The sequence below is a fragment of the Gallinula chloropus genome (assembly GCF_964237585.1).
Source record: "Gallinula chloropus genome assembly, chromosome: 8".
Taxonomy (NCBI): Eukaryota; Metazoa; Chordata; class Aves; order Gruiformes; family Rallidae; genus Gallinula; species Gallinula chloropus.
This window is the reverse complement of record NC_140093.1, coordinates 3,951,958-3,961,223: the sequence shown is the minus strand read 5'-3', so window position 1 is coordinate 3,961,223 and position 9,266 is coordinate 3,951,958.

The following is a 9,266-nucleotide window of genomic DNA, read 5'->3' as shown; positions in this document are numbered from 1 at the left end:
ATGTTGAAAGGGATCTGCCACTTTCAATAAAGTAACAAAACAAATGGTGTTGGTGTAACTTTGTGTTATTAGGGGGGAGGGATTTGCTCGTTGCCTTCCCCTGCATCTCCCTGCCATCAGCAACCCCCAAGCCAGACTCCTTGGAATACATTTTGTGCAGTGGGGAATACACAGCAGCCCTTTCTGCTGCTGTACACTGGTGTGAGGGGACGTGCATGCTGCTTGCCCAAGTGGAGCTGGGCTCTGGAGAACACCACAGTGTGGGGTTTTTGCTGGAGTTTCTTCCCTTTGAGCTGTAAGAACTGATGCCAGGGCAGCACTGCCACCCTCCTTTCTCCATTGGCTCTCCTGGAGAGCTCAGATATGCCTGTTGACTGAGAAGAATCTTATGGAAGAGGGAGAGATTCCTCATGAAGTACTGGATGCAGTAATACCTACAGCGTGGTCCTCAGGAGCACCAGGAGGAGCAAAGAAGGTGACTCTAGCAAAGATGACACTGAAACCAGGAGCCAAGCAGGTAAGAGAGAAACAATATCCTGTTAAACTGGAAGCTCAGAAGGGACTGGAGCCTGTGACAACTTCCTCTTAGAGCATGGACACCTACAGGGGTGCCAGTCAGAATTTCATACTCCAGTTTGGCCCATACAGAAGCTGCCCTCCCAGGAATATCCACTGGAGCAAGATTTATGAGAGGTTAACGTGCCCTGGTCCTGCTGGCCACACTGGTGGGGACACCAGCCCTGTCCTGGGCTCTGGGGAGGCCACCCCATGAGTGCCATGTTCAGGTTTGGGGCCCTCACTCCAGGAAAGACATGGAGGTACTGGAGTAGGTCTGGAGAAGGGCAACGAAGCTCCAGGTGAGGGGCCTGGAGCACAGGTCTGTTGGGGAGCAGCTGAGAGACCTGGGGTTGTTTAGCCTTGGGAAGAGGAGGCTGAGGGGAGACCTGCTTGCTCTCTGCAGCTACACCAAAGGAGGGTGTAGTGTGGTGGGGCTTGGTCTCTCCTCCCATCGTGTTGATGCTGCATCAGGGGAGGTTTAGATTGGATGTTGAGAAAAATTTCTTCACCCAAAGGATCATCAGGCATTGGAACAGGCTGCCCAGGCAGTTGGGGCAGTCAGAAGGAACAGGCTGCCCAGGGAGGTGGGGCAGTCAGAAGGATCAGGCAGTCCCCACCCTTGGAGGTGTTCAGGAAACCTCTGGACGTGGCCCTTTTGGGAAAAGGTTTAGCAGATGCAGTGGGGTTGGGTTGATGGTTGGACTTGCTGACCTCAGATGTCTTTTCTAACCTTAAAGACTCTGTGATGCCTTTGAGCAGGAGATCTGCAGGCTTAAACATCAATCATTCATCAGGTCACTTGGGTCATTTAGCAGAATCCTGGGGTCAGGAACAGCCCAGGCAGTTTCTCAGGGAACCTTGGGAAAGGGTTGGCCACATTGGAGCATCTCTGCTCCTAAGGTGGGAGCCTTTAGTCAGTGTGATGAACTGAAGTTCCTCCCTGGATCTGGGTGACGCTCTCACCTTGGAGTGGAAAGAATTTGGGCACTTGGATTCAGGTCTGTCAGAAACTCCTCTTGCCTCTGGGGTTCAAGCTGTGGGGCAGGGCTCCTCTGAGGCCATCGTCGTGCAGCCAGGGGATGCTCCCAGGTGTCCACACTCTGTGGATCAGCCAGAAGGAAAACCCAAGGCAGGATTTGCCAACCCAAGAACCAGGGGGGTACACAACCCCTCAATCCCTTGCTTTCCTTGCTCTGCTTTTCTTGGATCTTTGCAATTGAGAAACCAAAGCACCAGGACCAGTCAGGGTTCTGCTGAGAGGAGCATCTGAGGCAGCAGGAGATGGCTCTGCAGCTGAGATGCTGTGGATGTGAGGTGTCCTCCCATCCTGCAGCACTATGTCTTGAGTCTCTCTCCCTGTCCTCATCTCAACTCCTGAGCCTCTCAATATCTATTTTCTCCCTGTCCAGTGGAAAAGAGGTGATAGTGTGACTTTGGTGGGTGTCTGGCCTCCAGCCAAGGTCAAACCACTCCAGTTGTGTACAAGGAGGGGGATTAAAAAAGTGTGATAGCACATTTTAAGGAAGGTCAGCCTGGAGGAGATATAAACCAGTCCCATTTCCCTCAGCTGCTCCTCCTAAGGCTTGTGTTCCAAGTTTTGTCCAGCCTGCTGCAAGACAGCCTCCGATCCCTTGGCCTGTGGCAGCTAGGCTGTGACTCTGATGGGGATGTGGTGCTCTTGTCAGGCTCAGGGCTGGCTCAGCCCACAGCAGCTCAAGTTTTCCCTCATCCTCCCTCTCCCACATGTTCATAGGGTCTGGAGAACTCTTCAGTGGCCTCACTGGACAGACCCTGAGGGTTTTTATGGTGCTCTCACGCTGGCCAGTGGTTTCAGAACCAAACCGGGTTTATTCTTTGTAGGTCCCACCAGGTGGCAACAGCTCATTGCAGCCCCACGGCCCATGCAGGAGCAAATAGCACCCAAATCCTGGTTACTCTGTGCATAGAACCCGAGACCTCAGACTGGTGTGGGTGGGAAAGACCCTCAGAGTCTCCACCATGCCCCCTGCCATTGGCAGGGACACTCCCTCCCCCCAACCCAAGGTGCCCCAAGTCCTATCCATCCTGTCCTTGAACCTGGCCAGGGCACCCAGGGGCAGCCCCAGCTTCTGTGGGCACCCTGTGGTGCCTCCTCTCTCCCCAGGAAGGATTTCATTCTCCTACCTCGTCCAGATCTGGTCTCTTTCAGGTGAAACACCCCCGTGTTGCTGCTCTTTCCTTTCCTACGCGGGTCACGCCGGCTGCCCCCAGCAGCCCTTCGGGCCAGGCCATGAAGTGGTGCTCAGAGCAGGTTGGAAGGGACCTCCAGAGCCCATGGGGTCCAACCCTCTGCCAAAGCAGCTCCCTGGGACAGGGCACACAGGCCGGTGTCCAGACAGGGCTGGAATCTCTCCAGAGAAGGAGACTCCACACCCCCTGGGCAGCCTGTCCCAGGGCTCCCTCACCCTCACTGGGTACAAGTTCTTCCCCATGTTGCTGTGGAACTCCCTGTGCTCCAACTTGCAGCCATTGCCCCTTGTCCTGTCCCCACAGACACTGAGAAGGGGCTGGCTGATTCCCCCTGCATCCCCTGCTTAAGATAATTATAGACTTTAATTAGGTCCCCCCTTAGTCTTCTCTTCTCCAGGCTGAACAGTCCCAACTTACTCAGCCTTTCCTCACAGGGGAGATGCTCCAGGCCCTTCATCATCTTCATAGCCCTTCTTTGGACTCTCTCCCTGTCCTTCTTATACCAAGGAGCCCAGAACTGGCCACAACACTCCAGGTGGGGCCTGACCAGGGCAGAGCAGAGGGGGAGGATCCCCTCCTGTGACCTGCTGGCCACACTCCTCTTGATGCCCCCCAGGATCCCCCTGGCTCTCTCAGCCCCCAGGGCACACTGCTGGCACACTCATGTCATCAACCAGGATCCCCAGGTTCTTCTCCACAGAGCTCCTCTCCAGCAGCTCATCCCCAGCCTGTACTGATTCCAGCAGTTATTCCTTCCCAGGTGCCAGACTCTCCACTTGCTTTAGTTGAACCTCTTCTGGTGTCTCCCTGCCCAGCTCTCCAGCCTGTCCAGGTCTCTCTGGATGGCAGCGCAGTGTCCTGCGTGTCAGCCACTCCTCCCAGCTCTGGATCATCAGGTACTTGCTGAGGGTGGATGCTGTTCCCTCATCAAGGTCATCAGTGAAGATATTAAACAGTGCTTGTTTGGAGAGGAGCTGTTTCTAGTGCCAGGAGGATGCTGAGAAGCTGAAGTGTGTTTCTGTGTTGTGCTTCTGGAGATCAGTGATGTGGGAAAGTGCTCTTGCTGCACTGCCCATGAAATGGTGACACCAGGAGAGCAGAAGGGAAGTTCCCTGCCTGACAAGAGGATCCTTTTGCTTTTGTGGCCTGCCCAAGGTAGGTGCTCTTGCCTAGTGCACAGCAGAGCTTTCACACCCTAGGAAAGAACATGTTTGTGCAGAGAGAGGCAAGAGTTGGACTTCACCAGCAGTTTTCCTCTTTGCCAGGGTTTATAGTTCTCATCTGGATTTGGCCACTGAGCTTCTGTATACCAGATCCTTTCCAAGCTGATGCCAAAACAGCATCTGCTGGAACTTGCAAACTACATTGACTGTTTAAATGGGGGATGTTCTCCCCAGTCACCTTTCTTTTTGGTGAAGGTTTTGAATTGGGGGGGGTGGGTGGGTTAGTATCTTATCTGAATCTAGGAAAGGAAAGTAGTAGCAGAGAGTACTCTGAATCTAAATTGCTCCTCCCTTTGGTGTGAGGCATAGGGCCAATTAGTTCTGCTCTGCCTGGCTGCATCACAGCTACTGATAAGCATGAAGTGATTGTTTTGCTTTGCTTTGGCAGCAATCTGCTGCTCCAGGCCTTAAACCTTGCTCCTTGTAGGAATGCAAGGGGGAATTAAAAGAGGAATCCATACCCTTAGTCTTCTAAGATCAGACTGAGCTTGTTTGTACTGTGGAAATCCACTTGCTTTGATGACAGCTCTTCATGACATCCCTGCTTGTATGGAGACCACAGCAGGCTGTAAAAGCTAAAGAACTCTTGTTCCTGAGGAACTTTCTGCTGATAATTATGGCTCTTAAGGCTGTCTTGAGTGTTCAGCACAGAAAAGAGCCTTTATCTCCCCAATTCTGCTGGCAAAGTGGGATAAGCAGGAGTGACTCTTGCAGCTGATGCTCTTGTTGGCCCAGCATCCCTTTGCTTCCCCCAGTGACTAATCCCTAAATTGAACTAGGGTTCTGCCAAGCTGAGAGCATGAACTACTTGCTCTTCCAAGCCACGTTCCTGTTTAGTGGTAGAAGACAGTTTAAGATGGTGAAGCTGAGTCCTGGGCTGTTGCAAACCTCTGTGCTGCTGAGGCAGGAATGCATATGCAGCTGGTGTCATTCCTGGGGAGACTTTTTTCTCCCTGCTAATCTTGTCTAACTGCCCTGGAAGTTGGATGCAGATGAGTGGGTGAACTCCTGTTTAATTGAGTGATAAATTATAGGTGCTGGCATACATTTTTTCTGAAGGATGGACCTGGAACTCACTGAAAGCTTCAAGAGAGTCCTGTCTGGAACAGGGAGTACCTAATGGAAATTAGTGTAAATGCACCTTATATACATGTCCAAACCCATTTTTTCTGGTGAAGTAAACCCATTGGAAGGCTGCTCCTTGGGTCTGAGTTCAGTATGCAGAGTCTTATGGAGAGAAACCCCTTCTTTTTCTCCCCAGGTGACTTGATAGCTGTTGTTCCCTTGCTGATGGAGATTTCTGTTGGAGCAGTACATTTTTTTATGCTGTTAAACTAAAACACAACACTAAATTACACTCATTAATAGGATGCATGCAATTCAGAGCAGTAACTTCCATGCTCTGCATCCAAGGTGCCTTGTGGAAGGGAAAACTAGCCAGTCATGGTTTGCTAAGGAAAGACTCCTCTTTGCTCAGATCTGCCCAGAAACATTTACTAACAGAGAGATGAAGTTACCCTACTGAGTTGCTTGAATTAGGATCCTGAACAGCTTTTCCTGTCCTCTTGTAAAACAAGAAGGTGCAAAGCCACCTCCTCTTTTATGCCTTGTTCTCATGAGGTGCTTTAGCATTAAACTTCTGTTTCTTCATGGACACTTCCTTGGCCTCTGCTGTCTGGACCAAAGCTACCATCAATGGTTCTATCACATGAGTTTCTGCAAGGCTCAGTGATAGTTTATGTGGATTAACTAAGTCTCACACCACAGTGGCCCAATCTCCTGGCTGCTCCTAGTTCTCCTTAAATCAGGGAGACTCTATTTCTCCTAGCAAAATGCTCTGTGTATGTCAGCACCAGCAAGAAATTCTCTGCTGCTTTGGCTTCTACCCAAAGAAAGTGGTCTGTGGTTACCAGGAAATGAGACATCAGACCTTGAGTGAAAAATACACTTTGGGAGGGTGCAAGAGAAACAGGGCACAGACCCTGTGCAGATCTGTGCAAGGCTGGTAACTCACGATGGGCATCACCTGCTTCTTTAGAGTCACAAAGCTCTGTCTGTCAAATGACTCATGTCATCCATCTACCCTGCTTTGTGACTTCTAGAGGGGCACCTCTGCCTCCTGTAAACACCAAATGTTTGGCAGGAGAGGGTGGCAAAGTGGCTGCCTGTCTTCCTCACAGGGGAAGATGTGATGCAAGAGGAGATGTGGCGCCTGGTGCCTGGGCTGTGGTGCAAAGCTCACTGCCTGGGAGGGTTTCTCAGCTCCTTTAGTCCAGTGCAGCTGTTCTTAAATGTGGCATCTGCTTGTGTGTGTGGTGTTTCTCCCTGCCTTTGCCACTGTGGTGGTTTAACCCCAGCCAGCAGCTAAGCACCAAACAGCCACTTTCCTGGTGGGATGGGGAGGGAATCAAAAGAAAAGAAGTAAAACTCTTGGGTTGAGATAAAGACAGTTTAATAGGCCATAAAAAGAAGATATAATAACAATGGAATTTAAACCAAAAGGGATATGCAGTGATACATGATGTATCCTTACCACCTGCTGACTGATGCCCATCCCCAAGTAGCAATCCTGCCCTTGGCCAGCTTCCCCAGGTTTATGTGCTGAGCATGGCACCATATGGTATAGGATGGCCCTTTGGGCAGCCTGGGTCAGGCTCCCTGCTTCTTGGGCACCTCCAGCCTCCTTGCTGGTGTGGTGGTGTGGGAAACTGAAGAGTCTCTGGCTTGATAAACTGTTGCTTAGCCACAACCAACCCAGCAGTGTGTTATTAACACCATTTGCAACCCAAAACACAGCACTGTACCTGCTACTAGGATGAAATTTAACTCTATCCCAGCTGAAACCAGCTAAACAACACTTTACAAGTGTGGGGTTGGTTGGTTGGGGTTTTTTTCTTACCTCTTTGGCTCCTCATAATCAAACTAGAAAGTGAACTCAATAAGAGGGACTTGTGTGGCTGAAGTGTTCTGTGTGGTTGTGTTTTGGGGTTGGGCTTTTCTGTCTCAGGTGCTTTTGTGCATTCAGAAACCCTTTCCCTACAGTTTGGTAGTTTAATTTAGAACATAGAGAGATACTTTTTATTTTTTTAAGTGCTTTTGTGTGTATGTTCAAGGGGGTGTACACTAGTGACATGAAGTAAAAATAGCCTAAGTGTGAACCACCCTGGGTGCATTCAGATTTCTGGCTTGCATCAGCTGTAGAATTACCTGAATGCATATAGCACTTTCCTCCTTTATAGCTGAGGGGAAAAAAATACAGCACTTGAGCTGTGTTCAGTTGCAAACAAACAGATTGTGATTCTTGCAAGGCTGAGACTCACCCTCTCAGAAACAAATATAGACCCAGATTAAAATCAGTGACCTCAAGGTTTCCTGCTTGCTGATTCTAATGTAGGATTAACACTGACTTGAATCACTTTGCCTGCAGCATCTTGGGCAATGGCATTTGACATCTGGCTAGGAGCTTGCTGTTGTGGCACTGCTCACTGCTTGGGTCTGATAATGCTGGAGGAGGTGTGCAGGCTGGGCAAGAAGCAGAGCACAAAGAGCTCCCTGGCCCTTGCTGAACTGGTGGTCCAAGACCTGTGGCAGATCTGTCCTGGGACACTAACCAGGATGCACTGTGGAGCCTAGGAAGGGACTGCTAATGATGATGATGATTATGGGGGGTTAATTTCCCCTTGAGCAGGGGGTATATGCAGAGGTATCACTTCATCCCAAACTCTCAGAGCAGCTACTGTGTTCCTCTGCCTTTCAGAGTCACATAAACTCTCTGGCCCAAAGGTTTCCAGCTCTAGTAGGGGTGATGATGGAAGCCAAAGCCAACACCTGTAAGTTAACCCTGGTTTGGACACCTACTCAATCAAGCTCATGTTTCAGCCAGAAGGAAGGAATTGCTTTTGCCCTGGCTATTGTAGGTGTCCAATTTGGACATCTCAAGGTTGGATAACAAAAAATGTTGCCATCTCTTCTCTTTTTAAGAGTTTTTTTCTTTCAGTTCAAGTCTCTTGCATCAGAAGTGGTGAAGCTGTCACCTTAAACATGCTGGGCAGTTGTTTTGGAAGGATTTGTCCATTACCTTCTGTCAGCATTCCTCTGTCTTCTACAGCTCCAGCTCCTCACAGCTGCATTTTTAGATGCAGGAACAATGCTGGCACTACAGTTTCATGGGCATTTGTCTTGATGGAAAAGCTGAAATGGTTTCCTTCTGCTTGTAGCTGCCTTGGTTGTACTAATCCAATTCTGGAGGTGTGTGTTGGATGGAAGGTTCATTGCATCCAGGTGAAAAATAACCAGCTGGCTCTCTGAACCAGTCCACAGTGCAGCAGAGACAGAAGCAGCAGAGCAACTAGGAAGGATGATACAGGAATGTGTCTGAGCAGCTCTAGCAGCCCCTGCTCCTGAAAAATACAGCTTTATATTCCCCCACTGAGTAAGAGGAGTACATCCTGGTAACCAAAGCTGTCTTGCCTGACAACTTGAAAAGACAGGTTATTCAAAAAGCATAGTTGCTGCCCTGCCCAGCCCAGCCCCAGGGGCTGACAGTGCTCAGCCCTGCTGCAGGGCGGTGGGGGGGTCATTAAAAGTAGGGCTACAGCCAGAATCCCACCATAAATCCCTGGAAGCATGTTTTGGGCAGGAAGGTGTGTGGAAAGGTGAAGCCTCCTGCCTTGTGGTTATTAGATCCAGCAGTCCTTTTGCCTGCCTGGGACGTGTCTGTGCCCCAGCACATCTCTTGAAGCAGCAGGTAGATGTGTTGGAGCTCATAAAGGCTGCTGAGGCAGTGCCTGCACCCACACCAGGCTCTTGGGATTTCAGGATCATTGCAGGCAGGGGCACCTTCCACCTGTGTGTATCCTATGTGGAAGTGTGAGCTGGTTCCCAACCCTTGGGGGTGATCAGTTGCTCAAGTGAGACAGAGGTTTGTCTTCTGCCTTTGTGGCTTTGAGCTTGACAGGGAAGAGTCCTCTCTGCTCTCTGGGGGATGGTGACCTCATTAGAGGTTTCTCTGCCTTTTCTATTTTGGTGGTTTGGTATGTAAATATTTTATTTGTGTTTCAAAACAAAGCTATAGCTGGTGAAAGCTTAGAGCTTCTTATTTCCTCTGTGTGGCTGTCTGAGATGAGCTGTGTCATTTTGAAGCGCATTAGAAAATAGGAAGCAACCAATCCAGCTGTTATCTAGTCAGTTGGGCTCCTAAGATGGTGATGCAGCCTCAGCTAAGTCCTCAACTTAGCTAGAAGCTGCTGTTTTCCA